General features: G+C 51.0%; 1 pseudogene; it reads left to right on the plus strand.

The window, feature by feature from the left end:
- Positions 1–223: 223 nt before the first annotated feature.
- LOC121082012 overlaps positions 224–19,025 on the plus strand; it is a 30,548-nt pseudogene continuing 11,746 nt past the window's right edge.

Here is a 19,025-nt window from a genome sequence, read left to right on the forward strand (position 1 = left end):
GGAGACGAGGTCATTTTATAGCTTAGGATCTTCTGAGGGCTGGAGCTCTTCAGGAGTTGGGTCGGTGGCTCAGTTCCTGGCCCTGTATGTTCTCTTTTTCTGCTGCTGACTGTGGTTTCTTGGCCCCTTGCTAATACAGGTGAGCTGGAGTGAGCTAGACGGCAGAAGGAACATAGTCCCCAAATGTCCCACAGTAATCCTGATGTGCCTCTCCGTGTTGCAGCCCTTTCTCTGTTGATCCCTCCGTTGGGACTCTTGGGATTGGCGATGCCATGCAAGTAACGGTGGACTTGCACCCAGAGAAGACTGGTGATTATTCCAGACCCCTGACAGTTCACTATGACACAGGTAAGGTCTGGGTGCTGCATGGTGCCCAGTCTCTGCGTCCTTCAGAACAGAGAAACAGAGACCTTTCAAAGCAGAAAAATGTTAAATGCTTTGCAGACTACTTCTACAACCTTTTATTTCAAAACCTCTGTATGTTTCGGTGCTTGAGTGAGCAGGTAAGGGGCAAAGGCTGAGTGTGCCCTTGTTCTGTGTGGCTGTGTGCCGGTCTCTCCCTGGGGGATGCTGGCGTCGGCTGGGTGCTCTCCACCCAGCACCCCCCATGACTGTCATCTGCCATCATTCCCTGTTGTCCCAGTCACCTTAATTCCCTCTCCAGGTGTATCTCCCCTGTCCCGGCTTTGCCTCAAAGAAAAGTGACAAATAGTTGGTGCTTAGGGGACTTTTAAAGTGCATCCCCTCAAGCAGGAATGAGTTTTTTTGGAATCGGGTTTTGCTGGGAGTTGCTGATTCGGAGGCGGGAGGAACCTTGATTCTCCGTTACGGTGTGCATATGCACGTGTGAAGCTTCATTCCTTGGCGGTGCTATGTTTGAAGCACAACGTGGGAATGCGTGCCTCTGTCAGACTCGCTCCAATGCCGCTGTCTCTTACACATCTGTCCCCTGCACTGCTTCTACGTTGTTTTGCCGCAGACCCTTGTTCTTTCTTTTTGCCCTCTCCCACCTGCGTCCCACAGCTCACGACATCAGGACTAATGCAGCCAGGACTTGAGGGCTCTTGGGATTTGGCAGGAAGAGCTCGCTGCCTCCTGAGATAGGTGTAAAATTTATGTTAGGCTAGGAGAAGCTGAGATCAGGCCACAGAAACACCATCAGCTTTAAGCTTCACTTAAGAGTAAGTGGGGAATATCTTTAGGAAAAGGCGTCATGTTAAAATGCTTCTGTCGGCCTTGGCTCAGCAGGGGTATGTTGTGGTGCCGAACGAGACGCTTCCTCAGTTGCATGAAGGCACTTGGCGTGTGTTTCCTCTCGCCTGAGAGGGAGGTTTGGTTTGTCCCCGTTCCTCAGCGTTGGTCCTTGGAAGTGTGGTGTCCTAACCGAGGTGATACTGTGTGCTGCTTTAGCCCGGCAAAGAGCATTTTAGTTGTCTTGGGTTTGTGGAGTTACAAATGCTCCTGTATCTTCCAAATGCTTATGTAGCCTTACGACTTATTTCAGCTTTGTCTAATGCTTTTCAGTTATTGACATATTCACGGAGAATGGTTGATGCTCACTCAGAGGAGCTTATTGTTTTGGGTAACAGTTTCTAGGAAGAGTGACTGAAATATCAGCTAGGGAAGCACAAAAAAGTGCCTTATTTGTACGCCTATACAGAATCTATAGGATAAAATTGAGAGGGCTAGAATTTCTCTGGGGCAGATGAGCAGTGACAGTGGAGATTAGGGCCGTAGGGTTTATACTTTGTGACGGAACAGAATGAGCGAAAAATTAGGGCCAGGATCTTTGTGGCTTGCTTTGAAAAACCTGAGAGTCTTGTTCTTACTCAAACAGCTGGTTCCTCCATAGTCGATCTTTGCAAAAGTGATTTGTGTGGGTAGGCCACGGGGATAAACTCTCTGCTGGCTCTGAGATGAGTGTTTTCCCAGGAACACGTGCAGCTCCCTGGGAGATGAACCCAGGATTTCATTCCTGCCTGCCAGTACAATGTTGCAGTTATTTTGAAATAAACTACGAATTGCGAAGGAGAGCAAGGGGATAATGAAGGGATTATCTCTCTAGCTTTGAAGCATACAGGTAAAGTGAAAGGCTGCTGAGATTAATTGCTAAAGTGAAGCAGAAACGTTTAATCAATCAGTCTTTCGAGGTGTGGTGCAGAGCTTATTGCAGGAGTAGTGCAGAGCACCAGACAGCGTTCCCTGACCTCGCGCGGCGAGCCCTGGCTAATGTGTCCGGCACCACGGCAGGCTCCCTGTGACGCGCGTACAGAAAGCAGCTGGGTTGCTCTTTCAGAGCCACCAACAGAGTGTTTATTAAGAAACAGAAGTGCTAAGAGCAAAACAGCAGTTTAAGGTGTTGGGAGGCGTTTCCCTCGCTTGGCTGTGTATCAGTACTGACTTGCTCGCAGGCAGCAGTAGTTCTCAATGGATCACACCCTTCTTAGGGTGACTTACGCAGGATCAGGTGAACATTGCTTAAATTTCTGCTGAAGCTGGGTCAGATCTGTCCCTAGCATTGCTTAAGCAAGCATGGAGCTCTTCCATGTGAACAAGTCACAATTTTTCCCTTAGCGTATGATTTGGTTGATTTAAATTGTGTGTCCTTTGGGCTGGTTAGGAGCACAGGTACTGTCCCCTGGATGGACTGTGTGTGTGGTGGCAGTTCTGTTGCTACAAATTTATGGATGAGCGTGGAGAAAATGTTTGCTGCTATGAGCGTAATGATTTACAATGAAAACTTGTCCTTCAGTGCGTTACGTGCCTAAACTCCTCCTTTTCGCCTGTGTACATGTGTCTGGGTGTGAAAAATCCCAGCTCGTACTGAAATGAGGGTGACTTGGGATGTTCAGGGCTCCAGCATATCCCTGTCCAGCACCTTAACATCAGATTATGGTACTTGAAAGGGTTTCTGAAACCTGCGTGCGAAGCACTCGTACAGCTTTGGAAAAGGTTTCAATACCACTGAACGTCCTGTTGGTCAGCTGGCCTTTCCCAGATGATGTTCAGCCCACCCTGTGTGGACCGTGTGGATGTGGGAAAATAAGTTTCTGGAGGTAAGTCCTAGTCTCAACCAAGCCAGCATTCATAAAGTTTCGATATTCTTTCAGCTGTCAAGTCCTGCTCAAGTGAGATGATGCCCAAGCTGCTTGCCCGGAGTGCTGCTGATTGTACACCAAACCCAGTCTGCTGCAGTAACAACATTTATTGCAACCTGGCAGCGTAGCACCAGCTTGGTGTGGGAAGGTGAGCTTTGCTCAGGGACACGTGGCTGAGGAGATGCATGACGGGTTTCCAGAGGTGTGCCAGAGGTGCAAAGCAAATCCACCAGTCCAGTGCCATCCAGAAACAATAACGTCTACGGCAGGTGCTCCATGCAGGTGGAGAAGGCTGCCAGAGACAGGAGGTGCCAGAGAGATGCTTGGAGTTGTGGAAGGAGAATTGCTTCTCTACTCAGAGCTCCCTAAATGCTGACTCACATTAGGCTCCTGTCTCCAACGAGTACTAGTATAGTATGATGGGTGGTCTTCAAGGTGTAGGACCAGATCCTGTGCCTGTATGTGGGTGCCTGCAGCGCCCACTGGCCCTTGTGGCAAGGCGCTACAACACGCTTCTAGCCCAGGGGATCTGTGGTGCGGTATTGAAATTCCTCTGTGCAGTTTTTCCCCATCGGTTGCTGCATCCCTTGGCATCTCTTTGTCAGCACAGAAAACTTCAGTAATTAGCAAAGCACCACTGAGCTTGTGCATGGCTGAGAGGCGCTATATATTGAGATGCTTTTATTGCTGTCAGTAATAAAAGTGACGATGCAGATGGCTCTCTTTCAGTAGCTCTGTGAGCCTAACGCAGAAGCAAAAGCCTGGGGGCAGGATCTCACCCTCTTTGAGGGGAGGATCAGAACCCATACCCATAGGAGTATTTTAGGAGACAGCATACCCAAGAGGAGGCAGCCCTCAAGCAGAACTGCCTATTCCATTACTCTTCTCTCTCCCCTTGGTTCGGAGCCCCAAAAAGCGGTTTCCCCAGAAGAGAGGTAACGTGTGTGGCTCAGGAGTAGTTCTCGGTGGTTTTAGTCCTGCTGGAAGCCTCCGGCCTTGTGCTAAAAGCCTGGTGAGGAACCATCTAGGTGTTTGGCAGATGAATACCCTGTTTTCCCTCAACTTCCCACACAGCTTGCAGGAGGGCTGACAGCTGCTGAGCAGGAGCTGTGCTAAAGCAAATCTTGGCTTGTTTGCTGTGGATGGCAGACCCAGGCTCAGAGCATCCTTTGTGGTTCTGCATGCCCAGGGCACAGTTGGGGGAGTTCGGCCTCGGCTCCTCAATTGCTTACTTCAAGGGCAGGTAGAAGGTGTGAGCAGGGTCTGATTCTGGCTCCGTGGTTGTTAATCAGGGTGAGTTTTCCTGCGCTGGCTCAGTTCCTGTCCCCATAGGAAGTGGGTGAAGTCATGTCTCCCCTCCTGAGCCCTGGGCGGCAAGACTTGCTCTGTGCCAGATTCAGGTTATTCCTGTATGGCAGGAGAGAGCAGCTAAATAGGCTTCTTCAGTGCAGCACGCTGGGAGCTGGAGATGATGTGGAGCAGAGCTTGCCTTGCCCTGGGTCAGGGAGGGCTCTGGCTGCCTTGTTCCCCTGCCGCTGAGCGTTGCTGCCTGGCCCTGACAGCACGGGGTCCCCAGCACCGTTTCCTCCCCATTGCTGCTTGCTAGGCGTGGGGCAAATGCCATCAGCCTCGTAGAATCATAGAATGATGGAGGTTGGAAAAGACCTTGAAGATGACCAAGTCCAACTTAACCCCGGATTGCCAAGCCCACCGCTAAACTGTGTCCCGAAGCACCGCATCTGTGTGTTTGTCAAACACGTCAGGGGTGGTGATTCCAGCCTGCAGCGTGGAGAAGCAAGGCCTGCCGGAGCCGTCTCCTCCCTGGCAGGGTCCCGCCGCCCCCCCCCAGTCCCGAAGGCTGGCCAGCAGCTGCTGCTTAGGCTGCCCGCACGCGGGGGGGCTGCTGCAGGGGGGTTTGGTACTGAGCACCGGAGAGCTACTGGGATGTGTGGTTTGGGTTGGTCAGTAAGCGTGATGAGCTGGCCTCAGATCTTCCCCTTCCTCTAAGCCAGCACCAACACTTGCACGATAGACAAGATCTCCTTAGGGCAACGTAAGCATAAAAAATAACAACAAAAGAATTTCTTGGGTAGATCTGGGAGAACTGGTTGGGGATCACTGTATTTAGTGCGGCAGCAATGCTCAGGGTGGCAGGGGATGTCAGAATAGGATCTGGGTCTTCTGCCCTACGCAGGATGGCCTGAGCCACTGCCCTGAGGTGTCTCTGCCCTTCTCGGTCTAACCACAGGCAGCTTCTCTGTGCTGCAGCAGCCTCTGGAGCTGTGAGTGATAACCGCCAGCTTGAGAAAACACCGAGGTTTCATCACAAATGGGGGAAGAGGAGGCATGAGATCACAGGAAAAATCAAGGCATATGAAACACGATGAATTAGGGAGCTGATGTGGAGCTCTTCAGTCACCTGTGGCACGACAGAGAGTTTGATGTGGTGTGTTAGAGCCATTTGGGTTTGGTGAAGATGACGGTAACTACAGAACCAGGTGTGCTCGGCTGGCAGCAGGGCAAGCACAGCCTGTGCATCTCGGCCGTGGTGGGAAACTGTGGTAGGGGCTGCATCGCGTTGCAGATGGGCCGAGGGGAATTGTCAGGGGCGTTACTGACTGCTCAGCTCCTGCACAGAGCAGCATGGGGTTCCCAGCCGGGAATGTCGGTGTGTTGGGGTGCTGAATCCCTTTCTTCAGCTGAAATTGATGCTGGGCTTAGCTGAATCGGCTTACTTTGGTAAATGAGGCCACCTCTGCAAGGGCTTGGCGGTGTGTTAGTGGCCACTGTACACACGCAGGAAGCTCATTAAATCCCAGCCCTACGTGTTTGTTGATGTTTGAGGCTGAACAAGTAAACGGCAGCACGGGTGTGCCATCACCTCTGGGCATCTCAGCTACTCGCAAGAGTAAAACAGTACCTCGCTGTGATATTAGTCTGTGTTTTTGTGCAGACTTTGGAGAAGACAACCACCTCTGCATGCCTCTCTTCTCTTTCCTTTAAGAACCCCCTTCCTACCGAAGTTCCTGTCATCTTGCCAGGCTGGCACTGCCATCGGTAGCTTCCAGGAACTTGTTTGAAAACAAAATGAAAATCCTATTGACTTAGCCTCTAGATCAAGCCTTTTTCTTTGTCTTTTTTCTCTGCAAACCCACTGATGGATGTGGATAGGCAGCAGGGTTTAACTGAGGTTCAGCCCTCGCTGTGTTGTGTTTCACATTCCTGAGATCACTCAGGTTGCTGAGCCCTCGCGGTTTGTACTGACTCCAGCCGGAGCGGAGGAGGCTCAGGACTTGCCTGAGCAAACCCTCTGCCTCGCTGCATCTTGACCTGAGCTGTGCCTGTGTCGTGCGGGATACCAGGGTGGGAATGCCAAAACCATTTCTGGTTTTAACCTTGGTCTGGTGTGAGCGTTCACAGGGGCTCTGATGTCGCAGTGTGTTCGGTTCCTATCGAGCTAAATTCACGGCAACAGCCCCATAGCTTCTGGTGGCCACCGCTGTGTGCCACTGCTGGTCAGGTCTGTAGCTCTTCATCGCCGCGCAATTCTCCGACCCTTCAACACCAGGCAGGCTGGTAGTGGCTTCTTACCAGTGCTGAGAGGTGGGGAAACCTTCTGCTTCCCTAAGCAGCAGCCTCTCTTGGCTCCAGAGCTTTACTGTAGTGCGTGAACTGATGTAATTATTTCCGTTTGTGTTTAGTGCTAGCAGATGCAGACAAACTTGTTTTGTTTGGTGAGTTTTTAAAGATCTTGTTTCCCATGTTATCCAAAGGTGTAAGCCAGGCTCTGACGCCGTGGTTATTACAAGAGGCTGCTCTAGCTTTTCCTTGGACAGCCAGGCATTTAAGAACTTTGCAAAGGGATTTTCCTTTCTGCTTGCCTCAGGTCGTGAGTGCATGTTGTGCTTTTCTTCCTTCACTTGTGAGAATTCCCAGCAGGATTGGCTAGTTTCTGTTGGACTTTTATGTTCTTGTACGTCTGCTTCAAAGCGAGTGCAGGGTGGCATATACTGTAGGCAAAAAGAGGCGTAAATAGGAGTTTGTGCGATTATATGTTGACTTTGCATGTGAATCGTAGCAGGGCTGCAACGGACTGAGGATTGGTAACTAAGACTTTATACAAATAATTGGTTATATAGGCTTTTATAGTTCAAATCAATTAGATTGATGGGTGAGTATAATTGGTCTCCAAAGTGTTCCTTTATGTCAGATCAGCTAACAGTTAACAACCGTTTCCTGTCTTTGTTCCCCTTTTCCACAACTGCTTGTAACAATGATTTTTCTTTATATATACTGTTTTAGATAAGGTTGTTAAATTTCTTGCAAACAGAGTATGGCCTTCGCCCCTCTCTAGGGCCTTGTGTTTCAAAGCCGATGGTCTGTCGCTTTGAGGGTAGAAGAAAAGAAATTAAGTTTGTGCTTCATTTGCTTGATCTTTTTTTTTTTGTTATTCATGGCTTTATATCTCCAAAACTATGTGACACCCCTTCTGACAAAAATGCTGCTAAAGCAACCCGTGGAGTTGACTGCATGAGCACGGCTGGGGGGTGGGTGCTAGGAGGGTTATTTGGAGGTTAAAAGTCTCTTTTTGGCTGTTTTGTTCATCCCCAGAAGCAGACTTCCATGTGACGCCGCCTCTCCCGTTCTTAGCCTGTGAAGGATTTCTGGAAGAATGTAGTTTTCAGCTCTTTGCAGGGCATCCTGGACTGCAGCTTGTCTCTTCTATCATCAGTGGAAATCACTAGTATGTTCTTAGGTGCCATGAACCCTGGATGCATTTTGGGGCAGAACTGACCATTCATTAGTCTCCTTTCCTCGTGGATCAATCAACGTCTGCTGAGAAGCAGAAGAGTAGCCTGAAGGGTGATTGATTTATGAAGTGGCGTATTGAGCATGCCTTTGCAAGGCAATCAGAATGAAGGTTCCTGCCCTGTTTTTCCCCGTGGGCCAAAAGCAGTGTTTCAGCTGGTCAGGGACCGCAGCGTATCATGGCTGTAGTGGCAATAACGATTAAAAATAGCCCACGGCATCCTGGATATGCGGCAGCGCTGTCTTGCGTTATCCAACAGTTTCATTGTCCTTTCAATCCATTCTGCGAGGGTCCTTCGCGCTGGGCAGCACAAAGCCTCTGTGCTGGCTCCCAGATATTCCTGCGCTGGAGTATTTCATCCCGTAACAAAGCCAACAGCCCTTCCTAAGCACGGTGCGGAGGAGGTAATGGGGAATACTTTGGGTGCTCCATTACAGGAGGATGCACAGCAAGGAGCCTGGTGGAAAGCAAGGTGACTCCTAAGTGCAGGAGAGCCGTCTGAAGAGCCTGCGACCTGTCCCGTAGACGCTGTGGCTGGTCATTGCTCTCCATCTCCCTTTTCCTGCCCATCTGTTGTCTCACGGTGGCTTGCAGTGCTCTGGGGTAGCAGATCCTTTCCTTGCGATGGGCTGCATGGGCTCAGAGGGGGCTTTGCTGGGGACTTTAGCTGTTGACAGCATCAGCTGTGGCAGCAGTGATGATTAGGGTGCCCTGAGCTTTGTTGTAGCCTGGGCAATGGTGCTGTAGAAACCCCTGTGTTGGCAGCAGTTATTTAATGGTGAGGTTTATAAACAAGCTGCTCCTAGGGCTGGAGTAACTAGCACGATGGTTTTAATGATGTCTGAAGGCAGCTCATGAGCACTGCCTCAGAGAAACACTTAAAAATGACTGTCACTGCCCTGTGTTTTGCTCTAGTGCTGGAAATACGAGCGTGGGGACTGACAGGTGGCCTTTGTCAGAGACCCAGCACACTTTGTAGGTGATGCCATTAGCTTCCTGACAGCAAAACAGCTCAGAGCAGCGCTCCTGACTCTGACCGAGGTAGCTCTGTGGGAGGTGCAGCAAAAAGCATATGGTGGGGAGGGCTGGATCCAGCCGCAGGGGACTCCTCTCGCTTTCCAGAGATCGTTAGCCTGGTGAAGTGACTCCCTTCTCCGGTGGTGAAGTGGTACCAGCAGACCTTTGCACGGTGTTTGAAAACCCAGAATATGCTGGTGATGGTGAGGCAGTTGGGTATCGTGATAGCAGCAGGAGCAAAAGAACTGCTCAGAGGATCGATGTGGAGGTACAATGACACTCTTCTGAGTGAAGGGCAGGTTGGCGTGGGCCGTGCCCCACCAGTCTCGTTCCGACCTGTCTGCACAGACACACAGCAAGTGAGGGCCCTGCTGCTCCAACACGGTGAAGTTCTCATCTGCGTCCCATCCTGCCGGGGGCTGTCACTTTGCTTGCCTCCCTCTTCTGCCTACATGCCCCAGGCACCTTCGCTTGTTGGCAACAAGGGATCAGGAGAGACACAACCCCGGTGGCATGCTTGCAGGAGACTCTGGGCGAGCCGTGACCGAGGTGCGACTCCTGAGAGTCACCTGAACGACTCAGATGCAGAATTCCCTGTGACCCGAGTGGGACCGCAACCCAAAGGCCACCTGGGCACATCTGAAAAAGTCCCCCTGTAGACAGGGTCACCTTGGGGTTAAATCTTTAGAAGCCCACCCAGAAACAAGGTGCTTAAGGTGGTGTCCAGGACATCCTCGTGCTGTACACATGCAGCTATCAGGACGTGACAAAGGTACTGATCTGTGGAACTGCTAATACAGCTAAAGGCTGTGACACTTCTGTTCCCTGTGGCTTCCTCCGTTCCTTGTACTCCCATCAGCAAGGGCGATGAGCAAAGTCTCCCTTTCTGTTCCCTGTGGCTTCCTCCGTTCCTTGTACTCCCATCAGCAAGGGCGATGAGCAAAGTCTCCCTTTTGCTTTGTTCCAGGTGAAGATATTCACACAGGCCTTCATGGAGCCGCTGAAGATGTCAACATCAGGCTAGGCAGGAACTCCTTGACAGCTGGGAAGACCTACATCACGCTGTCAAACCACAGATCCATCGTCATCCAACAATCGGAGTAAAGTCATAGCCCACTCCAGTGGAAGGCTTTTGTTAGTCAAGAAGAGGAGGATCAGGAGAAGCTGAGGTTCACTGGGAAGATTCATTTCAGTAAGATACACTGCCCAAGGGTAAAACTAACGTACGGCCTCAGAGGGATGTTGGTGCTTTTTTGAGTGGCATAGGACAAGTAAACCATCCACGACACCAGGGTGTCCCCCCCTGGGCTTCAGGGTAATGGAGCTCAGTGCTTCCCATTCCGGTTCCATCCATGTTCCAGCTGATGTTTTGGGGGGGGAAAGGTTGCATTTCCCCGGAGAGCAAATTCCCATCTGTGGGAGCCCTAAGTCAGTGAGGCCAGGTCCCTGGGCTCGCAGAGGGTCTGTGAGGCTGAGGAAGGTGTCGGCACTCCTTACCTGGGACGGCGTTGAGCGGTAGCACCTAACAGCTGCAGGCAGCGTACCTGCTGTGATACTCACTGCAGTTACTTCCACTCCACCTTTGATAAGACGGCAACCTTCTTCAGCCTTCCTGTCCAGTAGTGCACAGGGCAGGGTGCTTTGCTGGCCCCGAACGTTGAGGCCATCTGTGCAAGATCAGTGTGTTAACAGAAAAAGTCTCATGACCTTCTCTTAGTACGTCCCTGCACCATTCTTTTAGCATCTCTTCCCACCTGCCTATCTCAGATGGGACCCTGAGTGATCCTCTCTCCCCTCAGAAGCAACCAGGTTTCCCCACAGTTAACTTCAACCCAATTTTTTTCCAATGGCACTTGATCTTATGCCAGCTCGTGTTCTACACTCTGAGCAGAGTGCTTTGTTCTTCCTTACTTGCAGTCTTAGAGGTGGTCATAGCTCCGAGGCCACTGTGCTGCTGTAGCAGAAGCTTTTGAGATCTCAGAGCAGAGAGGACCTTTCCAATGGGAGGAGGCAGTTCAGCACCCTGCGCTTGGCTGTCACCCCAAAAGACCTGGATCATCACAAGGTCTACCCAGGGGTTTGCTCTGTCTCCCTCCTGCAGGACTTTCTGGGATTCAACAATGGAATTATTGTCTGTTGATGAAGGCTTCGTTGAGGGTTGCTCATCTCGGTGCCTGGAAGCCCCGCTCATGCACAACGCTGTAGGTCAGCCGTGGAAAAACATTTCTCATGACACTCCACAGGGAGCAAGCCAAAGAAAGTATTTTTGGCACTGGTGACAGCATTTGCCCGAGGCTCTGTCTGCGTGCTGCTAGTAATGTCCATGGCTGTGTTTCCTTTCTAAATGTATTGGAATTTAGCTGGGTGGTGATTGCGGTCCTGTTTATACCACGTTGCCCTGATGTGCTGTGTATGGAGCCTTCCCCTCATCCCCCTCGAGTAGTCACCTGCTGGTCCTTGGTGGCCAGGGGACTGGAGCGTGAAGGGGGCACATCCACGTGCCAGCTGGGAAGCAAGTGCTCTGCAGCAGTGCTCCCTTCTCACCTCTCGGTTGCGAGCAGCTTTAAACACTAGAATGATTGCTGCTACAACTACCGAGTAAGGGAGAGGTGACCTGTGTCAAAGCTCTGTGGAGAAGGCCAAAAAGAGAAAAATGTTGAAGTGGTTCAAGGCTGGATGTAAGGGTTTGGATTCAGAGATGCTGGTCCTGCCTTCGTTATTGGGTGATGCTAGGCAAAGTCCCTTCACCTCTCGGGGCCTCTGTCTTCATGCATATAAACCCGTTAATTTCACTGAAGTGATGCAATGCCTGAAAGTCCGTGAGTTTGCTTATCAAATGCTCTGGGATCCTCTGCTGGATGGCAGTGTAGGCAGTGGAGCAGATCTAGTTTGCTTATCCCTGCCAGTCCAAAAGGGAAGGTAAAAAAGAGTGGTGCTGGTAACCTGCAGCTGAATCCCAGCTGCTCTCCCCTTGCCAGCGAAGCACTGCAGTGTGTGCTCCTTCACCTTCATCCATCTCCCCCGAGCACCTCTACGGGAGGAAAAGCCATCTGAGGGTGTTGGTGGGTTGTCCATTAGTCGTGGCAGTAGCTTTGAGCCAGGAGGCTCTCCGGAGGGCTGCTAGCTTTCAAAAACCTCCTCTTAGCTCGTGAGTGTGGCGTAAAACTACCTGCCATGCCAGCGAACAAGTGATAACCTGATCTGCTTGGGACCCCGTGGCGTGGGGTCAGCCCCTTGCTGAGCTGCTCCTGCTGTTCCTCCCCCAGGGCGTTGCTGCTCCTGCGCTTACGCAACAGTCTCTGCAAATGTTATTAAATGATCTGCTTGGTTTGTGTCTCTCCATGGCTGCAGGCGCTGTCGCAGGCTGCAGAAGCAGGAGGAGAATGAGAGGAATTCTTTTCTCAAGCAGTGTGCAATGGACCCCACGCTCCAAGAACGCCTTTCCCTTCTCTCCTGTGCCTTCCAGAACCAGAGGGCAAAGGTGCAAGAAGACTCTATGCTTTTCTCCAGTGATATTTTTGCCATTGAGCCGGTGGTAAGTGATAGCTGAGAACCTCTCTTCCTCCTCCTCCTCCTCCCTGGATGAGGTCACTTGGCAGATACCCGCATCAGCATCTTGATGTGCCGAGAGGGAAGACATGAGGTTTCTAGTGAGGCTGGGAGAGGTTGTTGCAAAAAAGCGTTTCTAAACAGTGAGCTCCTGGCAGGCGGCGAGAGCCTGCCTAAAGCTGAGCTCTGCTGCAAGGGCTGTAAATGAAGGGCACTTCATAAGTGTCCTTACAGTGTTCAGGGGTACTGATTATTATATATAAGGGCAGGCCTTACACGTAGCGTATGGGGATTAACCATGGGCATTAGTTCACCTATTGAAGAATGAAAAGGTCCTCTATGGAAAGGAGGCCAAGTTCAGCCCAAGTTTAATCACGGAAAGACCAATCCCTTCTTATAATCTGGATTTATACCATGTGTGACTCTCCCTCCCAGCATTGTCTGTGAGCCTGCACGCAAGGCTGGCAGGTTTAAACGGACTTTTTGAGTTTCATTGCAGACTTGGAGAAAACTTTTTGCTTTGGTGTTTGCGCAATCAAAACCTCATGTCCTTCAATGAAACAGAGCCCTGACTCTGAGTATTTGCGTGGTCTGAGATGAAGAATGCCTGCTGCCTGAGCAATGCAAAATCCCTTCTCATCTTGGAGCAAACCCTAGAATAATGCGAGCCTCTTCTTTCTTTTATAGTAGGTGAAACTATTTTTTTTTTTTTTTAAGGAAGGGGATCTTGTTCTCTTCTATAGCCCGAATGAGGCTGAGAGCCCCCCGTGTCAGCACAGCTGCAGTTTCACACCACTGCAGCTGAGAGCAGCATGATGGGACCAAGAGCCTGTGTCAGAGCAGCAGGGGTATTGCAGAGAGATCACCTGAGCTGTGCCAGCTGCTTTTGGAGCATGTCCCAGGGCTCCTGCTTCATTACAACTGGGCTAGGTCTCCATAACGAGCTTAACCTGCTCTTGGGCTCCTGAAGTGCATTAGGGTGAGGTCCAGCAGCCTGGCTGCCCGCTGAGTCCTGGTGCTCCGTGTAGCGCTGTACGGACCCAGAGTGTAGCCTGGCCTCAAGTCTTGAGTGGAAACCTTTCCTGAATGGCTGTGTTGATGTTACAGTTTGCTTAGGACTGGGTGTAAGTGGGATACTACAGGAGTCGTTCCCCTCCTGTCCTGTTCAGCATTATCAGTCTTTAGATTTCCATTAATTCCATGATTTATGGAACAATGGGTTTCACATTCATAGTTTTGCTGATGTCTGTCTTCCCCCCTGGCGTACGGGTGTCTTCACATCAAATGTTAGTCTTTTTTCCTATCAAATGTAACATCTAAAAATCCACTGCTGCTGACTTCCACAACCTTCTCCCCGGTGAGAGTCCCGTAACTTCTAGCGTGGACAGAGACCCTTCTTGCAGCGCCGTGTAAATCTGCTGGAGGGGCCCCACCAGAGCTGGGACCTTGCTGCCTCGGACCTCCTGGCCAAAAGCGGCGGCTGCTCTTCCCACCTATCACCTGTGGTGCCTGGGAGCACCCTACAGAAAGAATCAAACCCTTGGAACAAGTGGCTGGAGGTTTCCAGAGGTTAGGAGGCCGCTGGAGGGACGATAGCCTTGGAAAGGCTCTCTGGGCAGGGTGGCTTTGCAGGGTTTGTGCAGCAGCTTTGCTGTGCAAGCGGGCTGTTAGCTGCCAGGTGTTGCTCTCAGTGGAAGCTGCAGCAGGCTGTTTCAGCCTGTATAAGGTTAACTTGCTGATGAAAATAATAAGAAAAAAGAGGAGGAGTGGTTTTGCAGTCAGCCTGTGACCATGAACATTTTGAGCAGCCGTCCAAGCCTGTGGGAAACAAGCTGTTTCTCTGACTTTCTGAGTGCGTCTCAAATTTGATTTATTTTTGCAAAGACGCATGGTATGTCAGCAGAAGCATCTGTGGTAGAAGCCCAGGTGGCTCTCAAAGGACAAAGTCCTTTGCTGCACCTTCCCCACCACAGCTTAGCTGTAAGTCACAGTACAGACACATGGGAGCTGACTCCTTGGAAATGGAAACCAGAGGAAAGGGAGGAAAAGGATTTGTAATCATTGCTCTTACCTTGACAAGTCATCACTGTCTTGTCATTGCCTGGTAGCGACTCCTCAGTGCCACGTGTCAGCTCTGAGCCGATGGAGGTGGTCTTCAAGATGTGCAGGTTACGCAAGTGCTACTGCTGGTGGTGCAGAGGTTGGGCCAGGAGATAACAGCGATATTTGTTCTGCAAACCTCCACCTCAGCTGAGGTGCCCAGCTGGTCCCCATCCAAATGAGAGGGGACTGCAGAGCACTTTGGGTTTTGGCAGAAGGCGCCATCTCCAGTGGGAGCAATGGTCCATCCCACCGCTCGCTGTGGGTTCGGTTATTTATGGGAAGGGGCAGATACTGGCTTTGGCGTTGCCTTTTCCCTGAGTGCCCTGAACTAACAGGATGCACTTTGGGGAGTCACTTCAGTACTTGTGTTGCCAGCTCTGTCTTTGGGGGTTTTGGTGTGCTTTGAGCAGTGATTTCCTTTCCATGGATCACCTTCTCCCTCCACCAAACAAAGCAGGCCGACAGTTGGTGGTGCCCCACTTTCCAAGACCAGCTTTTTCCTTTTCAGGCTGGTGGAGATGGAGGAGATTCTCATTATTATAGGGGCTGAGGGAGGGGAAATAGGATCTGCATCTATTTACGGTTGGTCTCCTTATTGAGATCACTTCTGTAGTGGTGAGTCATGGTGTGCCGTCCCCTCGGGTATCACGTTGCCGTATGCTGTAGCAAAGCCAGGGCGCAACAGCAGGAGTTTTTGTGCGCGATCATCATACATCCACCGTCTGTATTTTATGCCACCTGCCAGCTGCAGCCTGCCTGAGGCTGACATTAAGCCAGAAGTGTTGCAATATCGTGTTCACAGCACTGCATAGTTGCATTTCTGTCCTGGCAAGCATCCACGGTAGTTTTCCATGATCTGACTCAACTGCCATCTTATGGAGAATATGCTAGCCGCGGCAGACCGCTGGCTCCTGCCGTGTCCCAGGGCTGGTACGCCTATGTAGCAGTAGCCCCAAGGGTGAGTAGTGAAGTGTATCCTTTTAACCAGCAATTCTTTCTTCCCCCTGGGGTAGCAGGAATGTGAGGAACCTTTCCAACAGCCTATTTTCATTTCCCAGGAGAAATAACTCGCAGTATTTTCCAGTTTTATGGTCTGACATACAGCAGTAATGAAGGGAGAAATGACAAAGGTTTCCCAAAATAGTCATGGCCTTAACAATTTTTTTTTAGCCGCAGAATAGTAGAATAATGTGTAACTGATGATTTCTTCTTGCCCTCTCCCTTTGAGTCAGTCTGGCGTGTAGCTTCACTGACAATACAGGGAAGCTGATTGTGGATGTACTGACCAAAGTTTCTGCCCAAATACATTGAATCCTGGAGAACGGTGATTTCATGTCAGAGATTTGAGTCTATTAACTGCTGGTGCAGGTTTTCTTGGGAGCGAGGATATGAGTGCAAGGCTCCATCAATAATGCTGCGTTAGGATTGTTGCAGAGAGCTGTGCGGATGCATGTGAATGGATGGGTTGTGTTGCTCGTCCGTAGGCTCGTTTCCTCTGATGCCTTAGAGCAGTCTCCTCTGACTGTGCCTTGGGATCCAGCAGCACCCTGGATGTAGGGAGATATGTCCCTTGCCAGGATCTTATTGCACCACTGACTGGCTTCCTGGAGCATGGCAGGACATCTGGTGAATTATACAGCGTACAGAGAGATCCCAGCAACACTGCAGCAATCACCGTGGTCTCGGTGGTGTTGGGCAAATCATCCCGCTGGGGCCTCGGCCGCTGGGAATAACACCTGCAGGGACCCATCGCCACTCCCTCGCTGTTTGAAGATTTACGCTTGCAGGGTTCCCCCAGGTTCTTGCTGAAGCTGGATTTTTTTTGTGTAGTGGAAGTTCACCATTTTGGTGTTCGGTTTGGGTTATTTTGAGCCAGGATCACATTCTAGTGTCAGAGAAATGCCACGTGGGCACTGACCCAGCTCCAGTTCTGCTTCCGACAGCAGCGGTGATGCAGGAACGGGAGGAGGCCAGGGCAACTAGGGCTTTGTGTCATGGGCGATGTCTCATACCCCCTGTGGAGACCCGCAGGCAGCCGGAGCAGATTGCAAAGCCCTGATATTCCTCTTCTGCCAGTTGTTGCCTGCAAGCAGAGGGAGGCTTGGACAGTGAGCCCTGGCCGGGGTAGCCAGCTCTGACGGGACCTTGCCTTTGTTTGTGAGCTGGTTTACAGATCTCTTCTGCAATGATGAAGGCAGGCTTGGTTTTCTTTCTTTCTATCTTTGTAACTAAGAATGGAGAAATCCATTTGACTTGCTAAATCTCTTCTGATCTGAGAAAACGTGTTCACATGGCTGTAGTGACACAGGGGTATAAGGGAAGGTTTGGAGGGAAACCGTATCTTTTCTTTAGGTCAGCTGGCACTTCTGAAGAGATCCTTGATATGCTGAAGCCAGCCAGTTTAGGTCCTTTATTATAGCCCTAATTAAAAAAAAAAACAAAAAAAAAAAACAAACAAAAAACCAAAAACCAAGCCTTTACCAGGTGCTAGTAAAGGTAAGGGACTTAATTTTCTTCACAGCTGCTTCCAAAGTCTTACACATTTTGTAAGTGTTGTTTGCTCCTTGCTCGTCATTGATGCTCTAAATAAAGGCTTACAGGGCTGTGGTTGAAAACAAGAAATGTAACGTTTGAAGATAAATGGTTTGTTGTCTCCTGTCTTAGGAGGGAGATGTCTGGCCAAATTCTTCAGTTGAAATTTACGTGATCTTCAAACCCCGAGAAGCCAGAGTGTATCAACAGTCTACTGCGACATCTCAGGTACAGCTCCTTTCTCCTCCTCCTGCTACCCACAGCAAAGGCGAGGCACAAATACTCTCCAGCCCAGTTGGTTCCCACGGAATTTCTAGTCAGGGGCCGGTGGTCAGCAGGGCAGTGCCGGCACCTTCCTGCTGTCCCTGTGGCTCCCAGCTGGTCTGTGCAGAGCCAGGGCTCAGCGCGCCTGGCTCCGACCGCTGATCCCAGAGCAGCCAAAGCAGCGAGCTTTCATACCATGCATTCGTTGTGCTGCAAGGTGTTTGTAAAGGCAGAGAGGTACACAGCAGAAGAGCTTTGGTGGGCGAGCACTAAGCCCCTACAGACCTCCAGGATGAGCCTTTATTACGTGGATGCACCACTGGGCTCCTGAGGCGGTAGGAGCTGAGTGAATCGTGCTCCCTGCCCCTGGGTCACCTCCCGCTCTCCAGGCACTGCCAGACCGTAGGTGGCTGAGCCCTGCTGAGCGCAGGGTGTCTGTGAAAGTGCCACACGTGTGCTGCTGTCCCTGCGTGGGAATCGTCACCTCGTGGCTCAAGTCTATGCTTCATCTGGGTCGCGTGTTACAGGGCTCGCTGTCCTCAGCAGGGTGAGCACCCTCCCCAGAAGTCAGAGTGCGAGCAGTCTGCTAGACAAGCTTTATGCTCCTCCCGACTTACAGGAGTGCTGTCAGGTCTTTTTCTGGGAGCGGTTATCACTGACCCACCGAGTTATGCCGCCTTTGCCCTTACAGAGGTGATGGCCTTGCTGTGCTGGCACGGGGCAGGGAATGCTTGCAGCAAGCTCCGTGGTTCAGGTTACCTTGTCCTTCCTCTCCGTCCGTGTGGTGCTGCTTGAGGTGTTTTTCAAGAGTGGGAGGTCCCTGTCAGATTTCCATCCAGGGAACACTCTGGGTTTCCCCATCTAAGAGGAAGGAGGTGCGAGGCCCGTGGTCCCCAGCAGCCAGGCTCCCGTTCTGGAGGGTGCTGAGATCACTAACCCAGCTGCTTCGAGCCATTCCTTACTGCTCCAAGCTGACAGATACAAAGGCCATGAAACAGCTTTTTATTTATACGGTAACTGCGCAGGGTTTACTTGGCAAATGCCACCTACAGTAATTAACCAGGGCTCGTGTTAACAAACCGCCTTCCTGCCCGCCAGCTGCAGTTGTTAGAGCTGTGGAAGGAAAGGATTGATTTAAAAAGTTGCTCCCAAGGGAATCCTGGCTCAGCGCTGTGCTCCTGGCCCTGGGATTTTTGCTCTGGTGGTGGGGCTGTCCATCGCTTTGCTGTAGGGATCTCCAGGGGTTGTGCCTGGAGAGTTTTTGTTGTTGTTGTGGCAGAGAAATAGGAAAATTACTTACATGCAACCTGGGAGTTACAGGAAACAGAGCTGGGCAAGCGATCGGTGTTTAGAAAGAGGAGCCTGCTCTGGAAAAACCCTCGTGGTCCCTCAGGAGATCTGAACTCTTCCATGGGCCCCTTGGGAGAGGACCTCAAGGAGGTCACCTACCCCCCATCCCTCACAAAACAGAGCTGAGCCGCTGTATCGTCAGGGTGGAAACTGTCCCAGGGTGCAAAAAGAGTTTAAAGAAGAAACCAGTGATCTTTAACTAGGGAGTCATTAATTTTGCTTCTTGACGACTCTGAGCAGTGTGACTGCCTTCCTCGTGCATTTGCATGCCAGTCACAGATCCCTTTGGAGGACGATTTGCA

Source organism: Falco naumanni, unplaced genomic scaffold (genome assembly GCF_017639655.2).
Source record: "Falco naumanni isolate bFalNau1 unplaced genomic scaffold, bFalNau1.pat scaffold_124_arrow_pat_ctg1, whole genome shotgun sequence".
NCBI lineage: Eukaryota > Metazoa > Chordata > Aves > Falconiformes > Falconidae > Falco > Falco naumanni.